This window comes from Strix uralensis, chromosome 2 (genome assembly GCF_047716275.1).
Source record: "Strix uralensis isolate ZFMK-TIS-50842 chromosome 2, bStrUra1, whole genome shotgun sequence".
Lineage (NCBI taxonomy): Eukaryota > Metazoa > Chordata > Aves > Strigiformes > Strigidae > Strix > Strix uralensis.
Window position 1 is genome coordinate 68,299,007 of NC_133973.1, and position 25,315 is coordinate 68,324,321.

The following is a 25,315-nucleotide window of genomic DNA, read 5'->3' on the forward strand; positions in this document are numbered from 1 at the left end:
CAATCCAGAGTGGTCATGCATTACCCTGAAGAGTACCTACCCATGACTGTCTTCTAAGAATATAGAAGCTTTCCTTAGGAAGTTGGTGAGAAGTACCAGTTGTTTACAATCTACCTACAGAAGGACTCCACAGTGGGCTGCTTCAAACTTCATATGTGAATTCTGCAGAGAATGTAGGTTTTTGCCTTGTAATACCTAGGGTTTTTTTAGGTGAATCTAAGCACGTACTGAGCGTGGCAGTGACGTTAAAGTCAACTATATGTTGTATGAGCATTTTCAGGTTTGATTGAATTGCTTTTCAGTCTCATTGACTCTTTGTAGCATTTGGAAAAATGATATATGGGGATGGCTTTCCTTTTCAGTAAACTAATTACTGCAATTACTCTTTCATGTCCCTTGTTCATTTTGCTGAAATGTTCCCCATGTTTCCTGTTCTAGGGGCCTTCATGTGCCTCTTGCGATCTTTTTTTTCACTTTTTTTATAATAGTCCCTTTTTACAAGCTCTGTTAGTTTCTAACCTCTTTCTAGTCTTAGTAGCTTAGAACTAAATAAAATAGACATATAAGTGAAGTTTTTACCATACGCTTTTTTTTAATGGATTTATAAAAAATTTTTTTGTTTTGTTACATCATCCTCCATAGACAGCTTCTGTGTATTGAGGTGTGAATTGTTAAATATTTTGTTTTGGAAGCAGTTAATTTACGACCCAGCAATGTGAATGAGTAGCTCAAGTTTTGGTGGGGTGTTTGTGGGGTTTTTTTGTTGGTTTTTTTGTTGTTTGTTTTTTTTTTGAAACAAGCCTCATCTTGGTTTTGCCCACGCTGTATTTAATCAAGATGCTCTCCACTCCACAGGCTCATTAATAGTTCTTTAGTTCTTCCCATCTTTACTGAGATAAGCTTATGCAAGTTTTGTTGCTTTTTTGACCTCATTTGCTGGATTGGGCCTAAGCATTAACAATCTTCAGTACTAAGTGCTTAACAAAGAGGCAATAGACACAGATTTTATTTTTATTTTCCTATTTTATACATACCTTTCTGTTGTTTGACAAAACCTCACCCTTATTTTTTGAGCCTCTTTGAGGCTTTATTTAAAGCTTCTTTGTCAAAGCTTGGAGTTTGGGGTTTTTTAAGATGAGAAGAATTGTGTGTCCAGAGTTCACCTGCAGTTTTTGTTAAAGACTCTCATAATTTCTGATGGAGTAGAAGTGGTGATTTTTCTTTTTTTTCCCATCATTCCTGGTTCGTGTAGGTGCATAAGTTGTACTTTTAAGTATTATTCCTGTACAGATGTTAATGTTTTCTCGCCTTGCTGGTGTTTACATAGGAATGCGAATGAGTTGTCTGAATCCATAGCAGTTGCTGTACTTTCCATGCAGTGGCAGGAATTTGAGATCTGTGTTTTCACTCCTAACTCTGGGAGCTTGTTGATGAGCTCCCTCTTTCAGTTACCTCAACTGTTTGTGGTATCACTGAGAAGCCCTACCTTGAGTAGGCACAAAAAGACAGAAAAGTACAGCAGAAACACTTAACACAGCTGTGCAGTGTGCAGTGTTCAGCTGGATTGGAGTGTCTGTCAGCAAAATACTGCACAGTTGGGTACCAAGTAGTCACAGCTGACCCGATCTAGTATTGGGGGTAGTCATGTGTTAGGTGGGGACAAATTGTTAAAGGATTAATCTAAGAGTGAACCAAGAACATGCCAGGGAAACTCACATAGATCTACTGTATTATAAAAGCAAAGGGTTTGCTTAGTCTTTGCTTTTGGGGAGAGGAGATAAGAGGCAATAAAGATGTGCGGTTGGGTAATCAACATGAGTATGGACTATATGAATGGACTGTAAAGTCCCACTCTTGAATGATTCTGTTTAGTGTTCTCTATTCAGATACTTTTGTCTCATAAATTTATATTAAATCCTTAAAGTTTACAGCTGTTCTTTCAAGCCTTTATTGTAGCTTTTCTGTACTAGAGTTTGCTGCCTGGTTCAATGGTTTCACTAAGGGGAAATAGAGGTCTTCCACACTTAGAATGATAACTTTTGCTATAACACAAAATTGAAGTACTTTTAGAATACCACTGTGCAATTTTACTTATAAAAATGAGTCAGATTTTGACATAATTATAAATCAAAAACTAGAAAAGGGATCACACTTCTTTTGGATTAGGTCTGGCAATTTACTTGGCAAAATAACTGTAAGGACTTTTGTTCCTTCTTGGTCTTAAACTAGTTTAATTCAGTGATTTAGAGGTAAATGAAACCTGTGCAATCTCCAGAATCTACATTTGATGAGTTCTGTTTTCTTACTCCAGTGGGATGGGATGACTCATTTTTAAATGGAAACTTGTGAACATATTTATACCGATAAGCTATGAAAGGTGTATTGCTGAAGTAACTCTCACCTCTTAAAATGCACTAGGAGCTGTGAATCTTTCTATTCCTTTCTCTTCAGTACATCCAAAATTCAGTGCCTTTTTTAAGAAATGGAAGAGTTTAAACCAGCAAGAGTACAGGATGCACAGTCCTGAACAGTGTTATTGATCACCTGGGCCATATGAATGAAAGGTTTCAGAGTAAAAGGAGGATGCAGGTAAATGCTGCTGTTCATTCACTAGTTGCTCCTAGGTGGAGTAGGCTTTTAAGTAACAAGTAAATCAGTTGTGCAATACTATTCTGGAGAACGTACTGCAATTGCAACCCAAATGTGCACCAACTTTAGTATATGATAACAACGCTTAATATGTGTATGTTCTTGTGCTAGTGTCTTGCAATAGCTTGCTCTTTTTCTCTATTTTACGTGGGTATTCATATCTATAGCTGTTGGGTGTAGTTATAGTTTGTTGAAAAATCTAACACATAGAATGTTTTTTGACCTAAATTGGCTTAATGTGAAATGTAACCTATATATAGTATACTTAAAACTATAATATTTTCTGGTCCTTTGCATGCTTCTGGAACCCTATGCTACTTTTGTATTTTAAAATGCAAGTTTTTCTGACATATTCTTGGCATTTCTTTTCTTGTTATAAAACAGATTGTTTCCCCTGTTATTTGAAATATCTACCCAAGCTCATACGGAAGCTGACTAACAGAAGTTGCACATAACCATTGACAGATTAGGCAAGTTTTTCCTTGCATTTTCTTTCATATGTAGTAATACTGAATGTTTTAGGAGTGGGAGTTTAAAAAAAAAAAAAAGGAAAAAAGAAGACTCTTTAACTTGACAGATTATCTTCAGCAGTGGGAATCCACAGTTATGAGGAAAGTAACAGGTAAGAAATGTTCTTTTCTATTTTCTTAACTGAATTTAGTTTGGAATTTAGCTTGACATATGGCACTAGTGTGTGAAGTATTACATAGGTTACAAATTAATGCTGACTTGGTCCAGCTTAATGAAAGAATGGACAGATAAAATTGTTAATCTCAGTGTCCTACTCTAGAAAATAGTAGTAATCTTCAAAAGGGTAGAACTGTGATTTTTGGGGACTACTTTGTTGGTGGTGGGTTTTTTTTGTTTTGATTTTTGAGGGAAGACTTCAAAAGAGGTGTCTTGCTCCAGTTTTCAAGCCAAATTTTACTTCAGAGCTTCTTCCTGAGAAGCACCTCTTTGGGTGTGAGCCAGGCCACAGAGAATATGTTAACTGTAATTATTCTCCCAGCTGTAATTGAAACTGTGGTGGTGAATAATGGGTTACTTTTTTTTTTTCCAATTTTGCTCTTCATTAGATTGGATACATACATCTATATGGTAATTAATTAGTGGGTTCCGTGGGTTACTGACTTAGCTTTTCACCTGGGTTCAACTCTGTCAAGTTAAAGTAAGCTTGATGATTTTTTTTTTTTGTTCCTTTTTATGTCACAGAACCAGTAGTGCATTCAGTGCAATTATAATTTGTAATGCAAAGAAGCCCTTCAGTTGTGGGCAGCTGGTATGTTTGGAATACTAAGTCCATAGATGATGATGATAATACAGCCATAAAGTATCATGGGTAAGGGCACCAGCAGACATGCAGAGAGAACAGACTCCTGGGATCATGAAGCAAGTATCTGATGGTTTCTCTGGAGAATTAGGATGTTTATTTTCATTTGAATATGCATAGCTAATTAGTAAAGTGAAACTTAACCCTTTTTTGTTGTACAGTCTGTTTATTCAGAAATAAATTCCAGGAATTATCACTGCAGGAGGGAAAGTGGGTGTTGAGGCCCGAAGAAAAGTGAAGGATACTGGTGTTTGTGGCAGCTTTCCTGCTGAAAATCCTTCCAGGTTTATATCCCAGTGAAAAGTGGGATACTCCTCCATGTTACTTGATTTTGCACTGGCATCGGCCTGTCTTTGTGCTGGCATAACCTGTCTCTACTGAAGACAGGGTAACTGTGACTGTGTTAGAAGACATTTCCATAACGTAGTCAAGGCTCTTGTGCAAGTGGCTTGGCCTAAGCACAGAGTTGATATGTAGTTAGGCTGACATAGTAGAGATGTTATGCTGGCATATAATTATAACACTGTGTTGTAGCTGGAAATGACAGTTCATACTGTTTATTGGGACTGTTATAATTATGGGGTCTGCTATAAATCTTCATTCAAAAACCTGATACTGTAAACAAAGCCCTTTAATTAAAAAAGAAAAAAAACCCCACAACCTCTTCCAGCCCACGTACAAAAGGAAGGAACAGCTCAAACTGAAGAGAGCAGCCAAAATAATTGCTGTGTACTGTACAATGATGACGGAGAGCAGACAAAGAGCATACACTGAGGAGCCATGGAAATGAAGCATTGTAAAAGGACTGGTGACAGATACCGCTATTAGGAGCGCGCTCACCCACATGAATGCGATGATACATATGTTGGCACCAGTGAGCAGGAGGGAAGTTCAAAATGATTGCACAAGGCGTTTGCTAAAGGACCAGGCTCGGCAGGCCTGGGCCAGAGGAACTTCAGTTTCATTCTGAAGCAGTTCTTGCTTTTTCTCTCAAGATGCAGAGACAGGGTATAAACAGCAGTGAGCTTGAATAAGCAGTCGGCTTCTGCGGCAGGAAATGAAGACATCTAAGAAATCCCCTTTGTCCCGGACAGATGTGTGTGTGCACGTGTTTACTGTCCCTCCATTTAAAAGACTTCTTCAAATTTGATTTGTTCCAGAACTAACTTGCTTATCCTTTCAGAATCGGTGCACACCTTTCCATAGCAGGGTGATCGCTGGGGAAAGGTTTGATTACATTTGAACATGAGTGCAGACTTGCCCTAGACTGCCCATGGGTGACTAATCCTTGATGAGCTCAGTGTTCTCTGAAGGGAGAGCCCATGTTTGAACAGTTTTAGTTTTGCCCACAATTGCATTAAAAGTCCTCTACTCTTCCACCTTCCCCACCACGCTGATTGCTTGGGGATGCATATCCCTTTAGCTTCTACAGTCTGTTTTGCAGCCCCGATACTTGTTCAAATTCATTCCAATTTTAAGTCTGATACTTGAAAAAAAACCCTTGAGCCTGCTTCTCCTCACACCAGCCTTTCCCATTGAATATGAAGAATGGCTGCACTTGTATAGTTGTACACATGCCAGCCTGGGAACCTGGTTGTCCACTGCCATAACGTGTTGCCTGCCATCATCATCCAGAAAATAAAGGATTGCTTCATCACCAGTGGAAGAGCAGTACAAGGCTCTATGTCAAGCCTATGTCATTTCACATCCACATGGATGTGAGTTGGATCGGAAGCTGATGATGTGTAAAACTTCGTGAGAAGAGGTGAAATATGGTGTGTGTCAGTTCTGAATTGGTTCTTTTCAGTGCAGAGGTCTTCATGGCTGTGCTGACCCTCCTATAACCATACAGTTGTGATAGTAGACTTACCAGTACACATATGTTAGGGTGATGCAAGGCCTGAGAAGCACTGAAATACATTGTGGTGCTTCAGTTTCTAAAGCAGGAGAGCATAATTGTTGCTAAAGCAGTGAATCTAGACTAAAATACACCTTTCCTGTTAGTGGTATTGACTGACCCAGTTTCTTTGTTGGTCCCCCATTGGGGGGACCCAGCAGCGCTTCTGGATGGGACCCATCTCCTCCCAGGCAGGATAGATAGAAGTGAGTTATGAACTTCTAGCATAGTGCCCTGAACTAATCCTTCCCCAGGCTTTGAACTGCCATGCTTCTCGGTGATGAAAACCACATCCATCATTTACTGGCCTGAAAAAGAAAGCAAAGATATTTTCCCAAAAGCTTAGATCTGTGCCAGCAGAAATTAGGAAGAAGTATTTTGAAATTAAGCTATGATAAAATGTGATCTAGACAGCTAGAGATTTTCATGCTCATCTAAGATGACAGATAGTCAGGTACTGCAAAAATAGGCAGAGTTAATGAAGATGCTTCTTTCTCTGAATGTCGTTCACCCTTCCTGTAAGCCTTGGCCTTTCCAGCCAATAGAGTGTGACAATGCTTCCTCCCCTCCTAATTTCTTGCCCTAGAACTCAGCAAACTGGCCAGTCTTGGTAGTGGCTTCTGGTAAATGCTTACAGTTTAGACTCACCACGTGTTGAATATACAGACTTTTTAGCATAATTCAGCAAGGTTCTTACGTAATTATGCAAGCACAGACATAAAATCCCTGAGCTGCCGTGATGCTGCCTGTACTGGTAAGCCCACATGTACTGCTGCATATATATAATTTTTAACATTTTTCTTTTAGGTTTTAGAACATGATAGTGTTTACTTAATTTTTTACATGTTTTTGTAGACTTCTAGCTGATCCCTTGTGTACACGGCTGCTTTCTATAACTAGATACTGCATGCAGATTCATGTCCTTTATCTGGCACCCTGATTGTTGTTTTGATAATGCTTCAGTTTTTAATGGGCAGTGGCCATGAACTGAGGTGCAGAAAGAGAAAATCATTTGCAAAGAGCCTCACAACATTGCACAATAACCACAAAGAGCATCAGTATTTACTCTGCATGTTTTCTAAGGGTTTATACCAAGGCAGGCTGAAATTTAATGGAAAGATCAAAGTGACTAGACTTGGCTTTGGATCAAACTCTAATATAATTCATTTCTTACTGACTTTTGTTTGATATCTTAAAGTATTAAGGCACTTGCCCTTATGATTTTAAGAGGCCTGATTTTAGAGGATAGAGGGGATCAGAAATGTTAACTTCTGTTCTAGAGCAGCTGACTGAATTATACATCTGTGTTTTGTAAACTATTATAGGCAAAGCATACTTACTTTACCAATCTTGCAAAAAGGATAAAAAGTGGAGATGGTGCCAAATCTACAAAGAAACCGTCATATGAAAGAGGATTTCATGCTTACTTTGATATCAGCTATTGCACTGTTCTTTAACTGAACCTGACTTCCTAGGTTTTCTGCTATAGAATCACTATGGCTTTTCCCAGATTTTCTAGTTATTAAAATTCAGCCCTCCAACTCCAGAGTTCCCTTTCTTAATGTTATTTTATCCTGGCTAGAGGAAAGTGGTTTAAGTGATAGATACATTTTTAATGGACAAAACCTTCTTACTACTAAGAATTTAAAGAATATCATACTTCTTCTAGACTTAGAAGCCTCAGGTTGGAGAAGAAAAGGGTGCTATTGCTTTCTTGTTTTGTTTTATTTCACCTTTCAAATAACGTTCCAGCTCTCTAACAAATGCTATGGCATTACTGTGCCTGTGCTTTTGGGCCTTACATTCCCATCCCATAGGGATTTTGCACGTTTTGTTCATCTATTATAAGCCAGCATTGAAAAATAAATTCTGGGTGTGGAAACATACTTTCCCTCAGTCCTCTGGAATTACAGAGCAGACAGTCCCCCAGCGTATTCCCAGTTTTAGGACTTGTTTTTGAGATAGTCACTTGTTGCATCATTGTAGTGAAAACTTTATCAGTATGTGAATGAGCTCAAAGGGTAGATTATGAATGGTTGTTTTCAATTCGTTCATCTCATGGGTTTTGATGTTTATCCTTGCGACGGTATAGTGATATAACACAAACCTTAGATAAAGTTTGGCAGTTTATTCCTCTTGGCTTCTCTTTGTTTCAGCTTCTCAGTTCTTGCTGCTTAGTGATGTTCCTTTCTTCTCTACTGGCTGGAGCTGGCTGGATTCACAAGCTTAACATTGCAGTAATTACTCTGGAATTCATTATAAGATGTTTAGTATCAGAGCTTGGCTACTTAAAGAAAAGAGAAGTGAGTTTCCAAGCAGGGATCAGGTTCTGACAACTGCTTGCGGAAGGATTTAGCGAGGTTACACCTGCTTATCTGCTGCAAGCTGGTCTTTTTTTCTTTCTCTTGGTGCCGTTTTCCCACGTCTTCAGTGATTCACAGCCTCCTACACTGCGCTCCACTGGGACTGCCAGAGATGACTTTGTTATTAGATGATGTTTCTTGGATGACCCAAGTTTTCCTTGTAATCTGATTCTGTCAAGGGGATGGTGTTAGGCCTCTGGGACTTTCGGGAATGGCTTGCATTGCACACACTTAAGGGAAGCTTGTTCAAAGTGACCTAAAAGCTTAAAAGTCTCAAAGCAATCACCAGATTTCAGTTCTGGGCCCCAAAACATGAGTTACTGCAGTGCCTGTGCTCTTTTGGGTGAGTCTGCTCTGTGCTCAGCTCTCCTGCTGGCTAGTCCTAAACTCCTCTGTGCAAGCAGGGTCACAATCCCACATGGACATGAGGCACACATGTCAAATTACCCACCATGTCTATACTGCCCTGATGCTTTCACTGTTGTGCCCTTCTCTTGTAGCTTTGTGCTTAGTGTGTGAGATTTCTAAAATCTAGAACTAAAAGCATAGAACTAAAGGCACAACCTTGGGGCCTGCTTATGAGACACCATTAAAAACCCTCTATAGACTTCTGCTTGTCTCAGATGTGTGGAAGTCCATCTTGACAGTGTGCTATGTTTCCATTTTCTGTTTATGAGAACTATAACAAATCACAAAATATCACAAGATCACTTCTGTACACTGTATACACTCTTTGTAGACACCACCCATCACCCCAGAACAGACATAATTAAAAAATGAATTAGAAGAATAAATGGTGCTGTGTATTTTTCTGCCACCACTTTGTTAGAGCTCCCATTTCTTCCACATGCTTTGCAGCACTGAGAAATATAAACAGAGTTAGTCTCTTCCTTTTTCAGCACTGCTTAGACAGTGTATCCCTCTGCTACTCAGATTCCTTGCCAGAGTTGCCAAGTGGCAAATCACACTAGTGAATGGATGTTCATTCACTTGAAATTGCATTGATGCTGCAAAACTTTCCTATAGGTCACTGTTTTATTGTCATTCAGGTGATTAGTGATGTTATTAATCATTTATTTTTGCTGATGATCTGAGCCACGCTTTAGTCTGTGAAGAAGGGTGCAGAGGATATTCAATATAGATCTGAACTGTGCAATTCTCTCTTAAGGTACACGCTGTAAAGATGTCAGGGAATTAATTCTCTTGCTGCTGCTGCCACAAATGGGATTTAACGTGAGCCGAGAAGCTTCAGGTGATGTTCAGTGTTTTATTGTGTGTCAGGCAAGCCTGGAAACTTTCTCCTTGACGGCTGTACATGCTGTTGACTGATGAAATATTTCACCCACTTCAAGAGTGGGCGGTTGTTTAATTAAAAAGAATAGGTAGCACGTACTATATCAAACGCTTACTTTAATTCTGAAAACCTGGAAATGAGAATTAATAGATTCATGCAGAAGCGTGCTTACAGGGGATTAATGACTTTTGTTAAGCTGGTGATTATTCATTTCCATTTGAATACATTGCTCTGAGAATACACTTGAGATCCAAAAAAATGTGGGGGCTTGAGAGTGGGAAGGCCAGGACTGAAATGTGTTTCTCTCCAGTGGCACAGAATTAAGACCCCTTGGCTGATGCTTCAGGTACCTGTGACTCATTTCAGCCCTGCACGTGACACTCCGAATTTATGCTCAGTTTTCAAGCATGCTGTAATACCGAGGATAGGGCTTAAAGAGAGCAATAAAAATAAAGGTGTGAAATATTACGAAAAGCCCTGTTTCATGCCAATGGTTGGGGGAAAATACAGTGAAGGTTTGCACGATGTTCACATGGGCTTTGGTGTCACCCAGCTCTCACTGACATCTGGAGTCCTCTTACAGGCTCGGAGACTTGGATCAGACCCAGTTTACCTGGATTATCAGCACAACCTCTTCTCTTGTGTCTTGCTTCATCCAGGATAAAAGAAACTGCTTCCCAGTTGTAGGACTGGGATTTAAAACAAATGGGCAGTAGTAAGAGATATAAGTAAAGTCCTTTTTAAGGAGATGCTCTGTAGAATGGTGTTTGAAGAAAAACTGAGCATGGGGTAGAACAAGAGAAAGCCGAGGTACCCAAGAGTGAGTTTTTGATGCAGCAAGAAGGATAAGGGGGTGACAAGAAAGATCAGGAGGAGGAATGAGTCTCCACCGATACTCACACAGAAAGGGAAGAACATTAACTCAGATCTCTTGATTGGCATTGGTACAAAAGTAATACGTTTCCCTTAAGCACAACAGCTGTTTGCTTACTAATGTCTCCTCCCAACAAAAGACATTACCTTAATGCAGAGAGGTTGCTGTAAGCTGCAGGCATAACTGAGGCCATGCCATACTCTCAACCACAGTTACGCAGATTTTTTTTTTTTCTAGTGTATTCTTACAGCTATATATTTTCTCCAGAATGCCTCTGTTGATATTTAGACTTCCTCAATAGTTACTGCTCACATTAAATAGTAGGAGGAGGGAAGAGTAAAAACCTGAATAATTATAATGGGAGGCTCCTTTCCCCCACTCTTGCAAAATCGTTATTGGCAACAACTGAGAGCAACATGGGGGATAAGAGAAGCACAAAAAAAGTACATGAGGGGTTAAAAAGACAATGTAAGTGGCTGTAGAACAATATCTTCCTCTCTCATCCACTAACCATCTATCTCAGTCCTCATTAAAGTTAGCGGGAGCCTTTCCATTAACTTAAAAGGGTATTGGATCAGCCCCAGATCCTCCGTGCTGGGTGTAACAGGCAGTGTCTTTAAGCTCAGAGGTGAGCGGAAGGAATTTTGTGACTGAAGAGTCTGTGTAAAATCCCAACCCTCTTGAATCCAATGGTGCAACTCCCATTAACTTCATTAGTGTTGGGATTTTGCCACTAGACTCAGCATGAAGTGAAATCAATGTGGCGAGACACGGCGGGATGTTTGACAACAGAGATGCTAACTATGTTTTATCCACGGCTGGAATGCCTAAGTGTAAACTGTTTTCACTGTTGAAGTTTCATGCTGCCATTTCAGTGGCAATAGGAGTGAATTGAGCCCGACTGCAGCTGCCTGCTCGTACAGAGAGAAATTCCGGCATGGCACCTGGCATGGGCTTTCCTTCCAAAGATGCTCCCTCAGGAGTTTTCCAGTTTACCCTGAGGTGTCTGTATCTAATATACAGTGGATAACTGGAATATAGAACACTTCCATCCAGCAGACACCACGCCTACAATCTGTATCCAGGTGGAAGAAAGCATGAAGTGAGTTAAGATAAAAATAAGGAATTTGGAAGAAAAGAACCTTCTAAGAAAGTGATGAGCTGTACCCATCCAGCTGTGCTATCTGCAGGGAAATTATGTATTTTTGAATTGGAAAGAGATGTGTGTGTAATAAGGAGGAGAAAATGATTGAAAACACATGCGAATGGAAAGGATTTTCACCAAACTCTTCCCCCAGTCTGAGAAGAAACCTGTCCATTATAATAATTGCAATGTAAGCCCCAGAAGTACACTGCAGTGTGAGGCCAGATCCCTCCCTGGAGGGCTTGCAGGCAGAGATGAATATAAAAAGAAGGCACAGAAGTTCAGGGATAGGTCAATACAATTATTTCAGTTTTTAAGCAACTAGTACAGGATTTTCTGGAAAGGGCTGAAAATCTATTTCCCTTAAGCGGTTGGAGTTGAACTCCAAAACCCAAGGGCTCTTAAAACCCCAGGTGCTTTCAAAAACGTTTGTGGTTATCAATATCTAATCCCGGCCTGCTTCCCAACCTTGAGCTGCCTTTGAATATTGCTACCGAGAGCTGCTCTGCGCTCCTCCTCTGCCCTAGCCTGCTCTCTAAGCAGGCTTCAAAATTGAAGGGTTTGTTGTAAGCACGTGATTCACCTTTTATTTCTATATGTTGTTGACTGGTATTAGCAGTGTCTTCCTCCAGAGATGGGGAAGATAACAAGGTGATGCTTAATTGAGATCCCTAAAATAGGAAGTCACTGGCTTTAGGCTCCCTCTGTAGCCACTGGAGATCTTTGCCCTTGGGAGCAGAACATAGACCTAGGTGTTCCATTGTAGTGCCTGCGTTTAGACAGGCTGCCTATGAGTCTGACTTCTCCTGGGGTTAAATTGTTCATCCCTTCTAATACTATTTTATTGGTAATGCCAGCATGTCATTCATGTAGAATATCATTAAAAGGGGAACATTTTTTCCCCTCTCCTTTTCCATGTGGTAATGCTAAATGTGGTCCGCCCCGTTTCCCTCCACACCTCCCCCTTCCCCCTCCAAATCCATTTCTCTTTCTGGAGCAGCCAGAGTGCATGACTTCATCTGCTTGATTATCTTGAGCCTTGGGAATGCTGGCTTTGTCTCCGAAACCACCAGAATGTGCTGAGCAAACACCGCTTCTACTCAGGCTGCATCAGGGCTGGCGGTTAAAGCCTCCTATGCAAGAAAACTTCCTAAGATCTGCTTTTCGATGAGATCATCTTTGATGATACGGGGTTGTCTTATTTGGTGAACTGAATTGAACACGAGGGCAGTATTATGGCCAAATAAAAGAGCTGTTGTTTTCGAATGTTTTCATAGCTTTCTAGGATTGCGCTTTTGCACAGAAGTGGGCATTCATTCTTCGTTACGTTGCAGTTTTGTCTTTCATACTGACAGCATGGTTTCTGTCACTGAAAGCAGTTCCAGTAAATTCTGCAATGGATGTTTTAAAATGTTATTGGGGACGGGGCATTTTTTCTCTGAGGGGGATGAAGAGCTGTATCTTTGACAATACAAATTTCTTAAGCAGAACTACATTGTTCACTCAAGTCTGTCTGGCTATAGACTGTTGCTGCTGTTGTGCATCGAGCAGCTGAGTAAGCTGAAGCAATGGAAAGGAAAGGATTGCTAACAGGCATCTAATGGGGGCCATTCCACGAAAACTTCTGTGATGCGAGCGCAAGGAGCACTCTGTGCGACATCTCCAGCTTGTTGAAGGGTGTATTTGCTGCCACAGCTGTTCTGACGTGCCATCTCCTGAAAGAAACAACAGGAAATTAGGATGGGTTAGGTATTACTGGGTTACTAAGAAGTAGTATTATGTTTCTATATTAACTGATAATATCTAGGCAATGCAAATGCAATTTTTATAGTCTGCAAATACCTCCTTCAGCCCTCCACGAGGAAGATAATTTTTTACAGCTTGCTCAAAACTTCACAGACATTCAAGCTGCAGCGTTACATTGTCAGAAGTGATCCACCAGAGCCAGGGGGGTGGTGTGTGAAAAAGCAGATAACTTGTGTACTCTGACCCCCAGCCTGTGAGGGGGAGGCATCTATTAACATCTTGAATTTCCTCCTTGAATATTTGAGAAATGTGGGCCAGCCACTGTTTGTACACGACAGAGGCAAATAATGCAAATGGAAATTACAACTGCTGTTCAAATCTTACTCAAGCATGTGCTTATTAGTCTGAACAGTGTCAAGGTCCCAGCTCATTTGCTGGTTTCTGTCACTGTTCTTGTCATGTGTATGAAGTTGAGCATTACCCTGATGTTAGGGTGATCCTTCTAGCATGGCTTTTTGGGGGCAATAGGTCAGTCTGGTCAAATTAGGAAGAGATCCAAGGTCTTCTCATAACCCACATTAAGTAGAACAAAGCTTTTATTTTATTCTGGTTTAGAAGAGGTTTAACTCTTCAGCATGAAGCCCTCCATACTCCCTCCTAATCCATCACGCAAGCGTCAAAGGAATTGTTATAGCTCAACCAGAAATGTTTAAAGATGTTGAAAGGGCTCAAGCAAATGAATTTCTGACAATTATTGATTAAGACTAAACTATGATGCATGAAAGCTTTGCTTGTGTTTTGCTTTGTTTGTTTCAAAGTTCTGCTTGTGTTTTGCTTCATTTGTTTCACAAGGACTCCTGAGTCCTTAACTGTTTCCCTAGGCCTCTTTGTCTGTTTGGACAAGATTAAAACTCTCCCTACGTAAATCACTGATAGCAGAGACTCAAGGCCTTCAGTGGACACTTGGACAACTCCTAGAATGAGCAAACTAAGATAAGGGGGACTTGAACAAAAGGACACAGAGACGCTATTATAGGGAGGATAATTTTGCTGATTTAGAAAGAAGGCAGCTGGACTTTACTTCACAGCGCATGCTCCAGAAAGGTCAACTAGTGAACACCGTGAAGACGACTACTTACTTCTTCCTTCGACCACCCGAGACCCTCACTCTGTTTTTACTACACATGCTTGGACTATGTAAATGAATTCCAGGAACTCGTTGTCATAAGACACCCCTTTCCAGAAAATCTAATAAATATATATAATTTATATATATATAAACTGATGTCCCTTGCTAATTCTTGGGAGCCCTTATGGTGGAGAATCCCCAGGGCAACCCCAGCACTACTAATAAAGAATACCTGCTTAACAGTAAAAAAACTTTACTGTTGAGTCAATTTCTTTGTTTCAGTGTTCTAAAAGAGAACTCATGGAGCTGAGAGGATAAGCTTGCGTAGAGCTGAAACTGGCTTCCAGGATATTTTCAGGTGGAAGCTTTGAATGTTCAACCTGGAGACTGGCTCAGTTTTGAAGGTTTCTGTTGAGATTGGTGTTCAAGCCAGTACTAATGCACAGAGTTTTGCATGGCCTAGCAAACAGAAGATGTAGCTTTATCACAGAAGATGAAGTATTTTCCATTCAGACAGCAGCTAGGGAAGGTTACACAGGACAGCTGCTGACTGTGAACATTTTAGAATCATTAAATCTAAGATATTCATATCTGAGAATTTTTAAAGAGCTGAAGAGAGGAGCTCTGTTGACCTCTATGTGTTGCTTTTTAGTCAGTGAGTGGAAAAAAGCATATTGTTAACATGCTATGAAAATCGAGTGCTGGTGGTAAGTATAGGTATGTCAGCTTGACATTGATCCAAAGCAAAATAATGGAACAACTGAAATAGGAATCCTTTAATAATGGATTAAGGAAGGACCACTTTGTTAGCATCTATCTACCTGAGCCTAAGGAAAACAGATCTTGTCAAATCAGCTTGATGTATTTTACTTTACCAAGATTACAAGTTTGTCTGATAAAAGATGCAGTAGTCTTCTGAGTGGGCCTCCTTCACATCTTGATCCAGAGACAAAATGAACAATGTCCAACAGAAAATTATTTGACACTGACAGATCTCTAAATGGAGATGGGTGGAAGGAATCATCTCTGAGCTGGTGTGTGTATAGCGGGGTTCCTGGAGGATTGTTTCTGGCCTTTCACTGTTTAACACTTGTCTCAGTAGCTTGCTAGAAAACATAAAATCATTACTGATAATGTTTGCAGATGTGCATGCAGACTGGAGGCTGCTGAGGTGATGAGTAAGTCAGCTTACTGGAATAGCCATCTGCATTATTTGATAAACTGGGAGAATGTAAGAAACGTTCATTTATTATTTGCCCAATACTGGGGCTTATATTTAGAGCTCAAAGCAGGAGGTCTTGTGGGGGCCTGAGGCTTCAAGTCCTGCAGAGCAGTGACTGAGAGGCCCCAATGGATGGAAGAGGGAGTATAAATCCTGACACTCTGCCAGGGTGTGGGGTTTGATAAGGCACCGTTGTGGATGTGGAAGGAAACACTAGAAAACTAAATTCATTATTGGTAAAAGGAAGTGGGTTGTTTACAAAGTCACAGCATGTTGGATAAAATCCACTTTTGTGCAGAGGACTAGCACAGATGATATCAAGGCTTGGAATGAGATTTTCATCTCCGGCTGCCTTTCAGTGCAGGGGTGGAGTTTACCCTTTGAGCCCGTATGTAATTGTGCTACATCAGGATTTAAATTCTGTATTTACTGTTTTCCTGGAAAACATTTAGGTAAATGTTACATTAAGTAGGCATTTATTTTTAATAACATTGACATTTATCTTGCTTTTGTCCTGACATTTTTAGCATCTTCAGAGATATCTGCATAGCTATTTCTGGTCTAAAATTTGCACTAATTAAATGCTTTTCTGTGTATCTATGGAAGCAGCTATCAGCAAAGAGAAAGGGAGGCGCTGGAGTTACACGTCGTTTGATTAAAGATAAATTGAAATAATTAAAGATGTGGTATTTAACATAGATGCTTTAGGGCTGAAAACCCAACATCCTGATACCTGCTGAGAAATACCTTACTCCACAAATAATCTCTGTTCTCATAACTTCTGCTGTGACTAAGGCTAACATTGGAATGTGGCCCGTGGTAATTACTGTTTTGAGAGAAAGGGGACGTTTTCTGTTCACCCAGAAATAAATTACTTTGATTGCTCTTCTCCTATGGCAGAGCACTGTATGTATAATTTAGGATGTACAACGCAGCAGTGGAGCCTTTTAGAACTGGATCATCCTAGCAGTCGGCAGTGAGAAAGCTAATGCAAGTGACGGGTGAGCAGATAAATGCCAACAATTTCAGGAGCTGGCTAGCGTCAGGGATGCTACACGGTACTTGCACAGCTGAGAGTGCTGTACGTCTTTCAGTCATTGGTATCGATCCTTCCAGAGGTGAGACCCAGCTCGCCCAGGTGTGGCTGAGCTGCAGGAACGCCTCGGGATTGCTCTTCAGGGGATTGCCTGAGCACTGAGTGGAGCTGCCATTGTGTCCAGAAAACCAGTCTGTCATGTCAAGTGCTAATAACAGGAATTAAGTCACTCTGTGAGCATGTTTTGGAAGTACAAACAGACGTAATCAGTTTAGTGTCTCTTAACACCAAACAAAGCTGAAAGCGTGGGGCTTTCTTGTAGCTGTGTGTGGAGCCACTCTGTGCACAGCCAGGGGTGACCTTACAAACGCAGGGTTGTTTGTTGAGTTATTAACCAGCCACTTGGGAAGGGATTCTAAAAACAGCTCATTTTTATTACTTGGCAAGCAGTTGAAACATACAGTCTAAGGCAGAAATTGTTGATGTGCTTATATCAATTTCCTTTTGATGGTTGTCTCTTCTTTCTTTAGTCTGGGGTCTGAGATGCTTTGGGAAATCTCAGATCTTCCTCTCTTCCCTGACTCCAGCTCTTCCCCAGGCTACAAACTCAGCCTCAATGTCTCTGTCTCTCATCCTGCTCTAAAGTATTTAACCAATGCTGCAGCTAAACAGCCCCTTCTTATGGTGCTGCAAAAGCACATCTTACTCCACACACCCCAAGTTTCTGTACTGGAAGTATGGCAAGAACTGGAGGATCTGCCACTGCTGGCAGCCACCCACTTCTTCCAGAGCTTTTCACCCAAGCAGGCAGTTGTCGGTGCTCAACTTTGTCCCTGCTCTGGCTGAGAGAAGAGGTGAGCAGCGAGCACCAAGGTTCTGGTGTTACAGAGCGTCTGGCGAGGCGGCATCAACCAAAGTTCGTGAACCTGGGCTTGATATTGTGTTTAGTCTCCCAGCTCAGCTGAAACGCTGACTTGGGAAGTTTAGTAAAATGTGTTAAGTAGGATCCAGCTCCTGCCACGGACAAGATTGCTTCATTGTCTCCCATGTGTTTGTCTGAAAAAGCAAATATATGTAGTTTGCATGTCTAATGCAACTAGAAGAGCCAGAAAAAGACCAAAAATGGAGGTTGTTCTGCTTCATTTCTGGAGCCATTCTACTTTTGTGTAAAATCAGCGTTGTGATTGAGGCATTCTTATTATAATTTTGCAGATACGTGTTTGTAACATGAGGCATTGCAATGTGGCATTCTTACACCCCTTCTTTTTTTCCTTCTTTATAAAATTTTATGCTTTCAGTTCTGAAGTAAATTAAAGGTTTTGGATTGACAGTTCCAGATGTAGATGCTGTCTGTTCATAAAGCACGCGCTGTACAGCAGCAGAATTAAACTGCCACTTTAATTTTGCTTGAGCACCTCTGATCTGATCTGAAGAAACCTTCATGCCTGCAGAGAAAGTTAGCAATTGTGTTTTCAGTACAAGCATGAACTTTTATGGTGCAGAAGTTACGCAGCTGACTGAACTGAACTGACTGGTGGTATTGCTGCTCTTCCATCCCTGTCCTCACTGGTTATAAAACCTTGCCTCCTCACCCCTGTTCGTATCAAGTTTCCTATTTTCTGGATCCACTGGACTTCAGTAACATCTGTGCTGAGAAAAATTCCTGTTGTCTAATCTTAAGCCTTGTGCAGTCTTATTGATTTTCTTGTTATTTGCATTTAAAAAAAAAAAAAAAAAAAAAGGTGGGGGGGAAGCTTGTATCCTAACAGGCTAAGCGGTGAGTGCAACTTGGAGGCTAAACCAAACCTTTTCCTTTTGAATCACTCCATGGGTGGTGCTGCTTCTGTACAAGCACAAGGTGCCCTTCGTACTTTTGTAATTCGAAATTATTTCCAGCAATATGAGTGCAGATGGAGCCAAAAATTGGTGCTTATTTCTAGGCTCTGTCTTCTCATGGGGGAAAAAAGTCTTTCTGATGCCCTTTTGAAGCTGAGCATGATGCAAAAATCAGGCAGACCTTTCATCTTCCTCTATCCTGACACTCACCATCTTCTTTGTTGAAACATGGGGACAGTGGCATGTGTAGGATGCCAAATGTGTAGCACTTGGATCGAGGCTCCTATGCGCAGGGCTGGAGACATACGATAGCCATCTTTTCTATGCAGGACCCCAAGAAAGGGTTTATCCCAGCCCCAGCCTGTGGAACAGGCAGTTTCCATGAGGATCTGTGCTTATCCCTATGGCAGGGCTGGGTCCCCATCTCACACCCGTCCCAGGTGGGAGCTGGTGCAGGCTGCCCCTCACATGGGCACAACATGCAGCGCCAGGGTGAATGACCCTCACCTGTGCCTGTTGCCATCAAAACCCAGGGGAGGTTTCTTTTCCAGAAGCCTAATGGGAGATGTTTCAATCTCTTCTGATTGAGTATTACTCTGAAACAAAATGCCATTCAAAAATCAATGTTCCTCTGTATGCGGCTCTTCTCTCTCACCTCTTTCACAGTGATCGAGGCATGGAGCTAAATTACAAGCCCTGCAACGGCTGGGTAACAACTGGCAACAGGGCCCGTTCTCAAGGGACCAAAACTTTCTAACAGGAGTTAAGGAAAACCATCTCCTTTAAGGAAATCTGGCAGCTTGAACAGACCGGCACAGTTTCTCTGCCCCCCATCCCGACTGCGGTTAGCCACCAGGCCAGCACACCGGTGGGACGCTCTCCACACCCATCCTCTCTCTGCCAGGCACAATCTGTCCCTCTGTGCTGGCCACTGGAAATGCGCGTAGGGGTTATTGAACAAAGCTCTGCCTGTGCAGCTGGTGAAGTGAGAAGCGCTCGCTCTCGGATGGAAATGACAACAGCTTTTTTTTTTTTTTAACCAAATAATTTATTTGAGTAGATTAGATGGTAACTGTGCACTGTCTTCAGAGTCATTTAAAACCAAATTAATGGAGCGCACTCATAAGCTGAGACATAGGGAGGCAAGTAAATCCTTCTTCCCAAGTCTCAGGGGAGTTGCTTTTTCCCTGCAGCATGTGAGGAGGACTCACGCGTGCTTAAAATGTCATGTATCAGTTACAGAGCCCGCACTGCTGTCCAGATGACACCACTGGTAAGCACACAGTTTTCTTCCCTCTTGACCTAGTAATGTGTGTGACCTCTCATCATCATCCCCTGTTTTATTTTAATAGGGACCAGGCTATGCCAGCAGCATAACAATTTGTTTCACAGGGGTTCCTCCTCCTCTAAGGATGATCTTTAGAAAAATGCTGGGGTTGGATTGACACATGGGAAGTCACTAGGCTAAGGCTGGAGTGCATGGAGAGTCTGGTGTGGCCCATCTGCATTCAAAGCTAATGCTGCTCTTGCTTTTTAGGATTAATATCTGGCAGAAATTCAGGCTGGGTGCAGCAATGCTGCTGTTTGCAGCCGAAGGTGCAGGGAGGTTTGCTGCTCCAGTATGCACCATCATTGGCTGGTGGGTTGCTGGAGAAGCTGGTGAATTGCTTCAGATAACCGCCTGGGTGGAGTATTTTTGAGTAACTGCTGCTGGGATTGCCCTCAACCCAAAAGCCTGTTAAAGTCAGTGATACTCTGCTGAACAGTGATTTCTGCTCATTGGCATAAAGTCTAAAATGACTGGACAGAAAAAGCTATCGGTTTCTAGTTCTCTTTGAGCAGATATTTCTGCCCAGGATAACTCCCCTCTGGGGGTGAGGATAAATGGAAATTAGTTATAGGGAGTTCCAAGGGAAGGCAAAAATAAAAGCAATTTCATTATAAAGTAAGTGTTTATGTTGCAGAGATAACTAATGGGTTTTGAGCAATAGTGATTTTAGAATATATAACGGAGAAATTAAATATTTTATACATGGAAAAGATTTTTGGGTAGATTCTGAATACTAGATTTTACACTGGAGTAAATTTGTACCATTAGTTCTGTCCAGAAAAATGAAATTTTTGTAATGGGAACAGTAGCAGGACATTGTCTTGTAGAGGAATGTGGTGGAAGAGGGGCTTTCTGTCACCCTCCATTTACATCCAGAAAATTTTGGTTTTTCCTGTTAGTATCTTGACCAAAACCCCAGACATTTTTAACGCATACTGTGAATGCTGCTTTGCACTGTACTGCACAGAGTAGGGGCAGCTGACTGAAATAAACTGATGGGGAAAGCATAAAAATTATTGTACAAAGAGAGATTGTTTAGATATCTTTATTTAGCAAGTGAAGTACGTTGCCAATAGGAAAGAGAAAAATGGAGACTCAGCTGTGTTTACAAAGGCAACAGAAATTTTCCTGAAGTGAGGCCAACTTTGATATGAACTATTAAGTTTGCTTGATTTTTGCAGTGCTAATTCTGAATAGGATTTGAATGTCATGTTTTTGAGCGAGGGCATAAACAACTTACTTTCAGTTCATGTTAGCTTTGCATCCGTGCTTCTAAAAACTGACGCTTTGCCTGGCGCTTGCAGACCTGTAACATGGCTGAGATTGCAGCACAACCTGAAACAGGTTGTGCCCTGAACCCTGTATGCCTTTGGGAAGAGCTGAGATCCTTGTGGCACCAAAACAGGTCCTTGATACTAGTGCCAAGTGCATGTTTTGATCTTGTGGGTTTTGTCCTTCTCCCATCCCAGCAAATGTTTTCCTTGTGGCCTTGATCCAACAAGCTGTTTAACTGCATGCAGGTGCAGGCACGTGATGGGACCGACTAGCACGTCTCACTGTGTGCTAAACTGTGTTTTCAATGAATAAAAAAACACAAGACAACCTCTGCACCCACCTGCCCCTGCCAGTCCCAGCCTTTGTTAGTGCCGAGTATGAACATCTTTCCATAGCACCAAGCTCAGGGTGGCAAACCAAGAAATACCAAATTAAGGTACAAGACCTTAATTGCTCTCTCTGACCTCCAAAGATGGGTATAGATGCTGGGAATTACCTGCAGCACTTTGGCTTTATCCATGAGAGCAGTTTTGCTGGGTGCTTGATGTGGCAGCTGGGCAGCGTGGCAGACCCTCCTGGGTCTCGTTGTTCCGTGAATGCAGTTGTCTGAGCACAGGTTGGCTGGTCACGCAAGGCCACCCGCAACACTTGCACCATCAGTGATCCACGCTGTGCAAGTAGTTGGTGGCAGGTACAGGTGGTGGTGTCCTGGAGATTGCCATCCATGAAATGCTAGAGGAGAGTGAATCTTTTTCCACAGGGTTTCCTATGAATCACATTTTTTTCTGTTACTTAGGTCTGGCCATTAGCTGGTGGCTAATAGCCATATCTAAGTAACAGAAAAAGCTGTACCACTTATGTGAGATGTCAGGTCTATTTCTGCCTCCATCCTGCATCAGATGAGTGCCAGGCATGAGTGCCAGTACATGAGCATCCTTTCTTATCCCACTAGGCCACTCGCACTCCTGACCCATTGACCATTAGCTTGAGAGTCTTGCTTCTTGGCCCCTTTACTGTTGCAAATGTAGGTGAGAAGTAGCTCTGAAGGGCTTCCTGTATATGACACCCACTCTAGTCACTACTCTTTCCCCTTAACAGGAGCCCTTGGCCTTCTCTTTACCCACTGATTCCTTTCCTCATAATTTCACCCTTCCTATTATTCCCCCATTTCTCCTTAATCCAAGTTTTTCTGCCAGGAAGAATTTATTTAGCTTCAAGTGCTTTTCTGATTCCTTGCTGTACTCAAATTGCAGTGCCTCAAAGTGAGCCCTGCCCTCCCCATCATCTTCTTAGCAGAAACAGTTTGTAAAAGTATACCATTACTTTAATTCCTTCCAGTCCCTGGTTGAAGAACACATTTAGTAGGTATTGTTCAGGTTTTGGAGCTAGTGAACCCTCCCACTGATCCTGTTGAGCAAAAGAGAAAAATTGAAGGCTAGAAATTTTCTTGATGCATACTGTGACCTGTTTGGCTGAAACTGTTGCACATATGACTGCCCACTGAAGAGCTCAATTGTTGTGGTAATACAGTGTTGAACAGGCCATGTCCCAGGAGGGACTTACTTGGTGCTACTTAAGTGGAAATGTCAACAGGCTTGCATGTATGAAGTTATGACCAGAATCTGCTCATGAGCAAGTTCTGGTAGACTTCTATCCACCTTAAGAAAATGATGAATTCTTCTGAAGATCATATCCTCTGGTTTGCACAGACAAGAAGTGTGGGTCCCATGGAGTTATTGTGTCTACCTCGCATCAGCGATATTTTCCTCCTTTTGAGCGCTGTGGGCAATCATTGGGTGGAGCCCAATGATTGTGAGATTTGGGTGGGATCATTATTTCAAAGGACTTCTATGTAACATCTAAATAAGGCTTGATTTAAACTCCCACTGACTTAGAGAGAAAAACATCTACTGACATCCCTTGACAAATTGACTTGACTGAGGCTTAACCAAGGACATGAACCCATGGGCCCAGATGAAGAAGTTCCCAGAGAAATATTTTTGCAGCCTGTCCTGTCTTTTGGCAGCCCCGAGCTGATGGAAACTCTAAGCTTTGCTCCTCTCCCTACCCAAAACCTAACCCTAGGCATGGGCTAAGCCCTTTTCCAAGGACCACAAGCTATAGCAGAAATCAAGAAGCTATCAGGGAAGAAATATTTTCGCAGTCTTCCTTTTCAGTCACAACCTGACTGGAGTTCAAGGATTTTCCCTCTTCTAACGCTAACCCTAAACACTAGCCTTGGCTGGACTATCACCAAGTAGCACAAACCACACCAGTGAGGAAGTTTTCAGAGGCAAAATCCTAACGAAGCCAGTCCCTCCCTCGGAGGGAGTTCCTTGGCAGCTCCACATCACATGGAGCTCTAGGCTTTGACATTCTCCTGAACCTAACCTTAAACCCTGTGTGTGAGCTGAGCATTTGCCAAAAGAGACCAAGCCATGGCCAAGATAAAGAAGTTGTGAGGGGAGAAAGTTCTTTGCAGCCTCTCCTTTCCTTTGGCAGTGCATTAACAACCCCATGCCAGCTGGAGCTATAGGACCTGTAAGTGTCCTCACTGTAACCCTAAACTGAGGTGTGGGCTGCTCCGTAGATGAGAATACTCACCCATTGGCTGAGAAAGAATTTAGCAGGGGGTAAGTTTTTTGCTGTTCATTCCAGCCTTTTCCAAACCCTTTTCAGACTCATACCAGCTGGAGCTCTAGGCTTTGTCCCTTGTCCATCCCTAGCCCTAAAGCCTGAGCACAGCTGATCCTTAGCCAGGCACCCAGAGCAATGGTCCAGATGAAAAAGCGATCAGAGGAGAAATCTTTCTGTGGCCCACATTTTCCTTCAGAAGCCCATCACCAGTGCCACACTAACTGGAGCTTTAGGCTTTGTCCCTTTTCCAACACTAAACCCAGCTCTGACACTGTGCATGGGATGAACCCTTTGCTGAGGACCCAAAGCCTAAATCAAGTGATTGTCAAAGGGATGATCTTTTAGGAGACTGCTACTTCTTTTGGCAGCTTGTGGGAAACAAAACATCAACTGAAGCTTCAGGGCTTCTCTCCCTCCTAAAGCAGAAGCCTGGCCTTGAGTAACTATACCTAGGGACAGCCAGCCATAGTCCCAATGAAGATGTTGGAGGAACAATCTTTCAGGTAACCCATACCTTAACACTAATCCTAAGCATGGAATGACCCTTGGGTCAAGACCCCCAGCCACCATTTAAATGAAAATGTTGTTGGGGAGAAACATTTTTGCTGCCTCCTCCTTACTTTGGAAGCCTGTTGGCAGCCCCATGCCAACCAGAGCTCCTCTCCCAACTCTCTCCCTGCTCCTGTCCCCACTCTAACCCTACCCCTGACTCTTACCTCAGCTCATCTACAGCCGAAGGCCTACATCCATGGCCCAGAGGAAAAAGTTATCAGAGGATGCGTTTTTTTTCAGCTTACGCATTGCTTTGGCAGTCCAATGCCAACTGGAGCTTTAGGCTTTGTCCCATTCCCAAACATTAATGTTACTGTAACCTAAATTTTAATTTTAACCCTATCCCTAAACTGGAGTATTCAAGGGATAGCTGGGTTATTCCAGTGGTGAGATGTTTACAATCTCTAGCCTTCCTTCTAGCTATAGTGACTCACTTTTTAAGGCCTGTGTTCCTTTTGACTCTTTTTTTAGTGCCACAGCTAGGCACAGCACAATTAAAGATTATTAACAGAGCCATGAGTTGCTAGTGTGTTTGTAAGCACTATTTAGTGTTCTTCCTCTCTAATTAAAAAAACCAAAATCCTCTGCTAGGTAGCACTGTTGTGTCTGTGATTAATTATGGGGAGGATGGAAGACCAGATAACATCCTTGTGAAATGGGTGTATTTGTCCGCTAGCCTATGTGGACTGGTACGGCTGTGTGATGGCGTGGTGTCAACATGGACTATCGGGACACCAAGTATCTTCCTGCCTGTTCTGGTGCAGGCCAAGCACCGTTTCCCCCCCTCTCAAAGTCTCTCCCCTGGCATCCAGCTGGGCAGAACAGAAGGATCAAGCCAGCTCCCTGTTCTTTTGCATCCGGCTCTTGCTGTTCCTGCCAACGGAGCTGAGAGGAAGACCACGTGTTTATTTTCACATAGTGTCTCCCACCCATCAGCTGGAGCAAGCCATGGATCCCTGCCATCTGAATCCTGCAAGCAATTTCCCTTTCCCCCTCTTGTG

At 42.1% G+C, this 25,315-nt stretch overlaps 1 protein-coding gene across 2 annotated transcripts in view; it reads left to right on the plus strand.

Annotated features, from left to right (window-relative positions):
• LOC141939427 (cytoplasmic protein NCK2) overlaps positions 1 to 25,315 on the plus strand; it is a 155,839-nt gene that overhangs the window by 88,570 nt on the left and 41,954 nt on the right. The gene's annotated exons all lie outside the window — the stretch shown is intronic.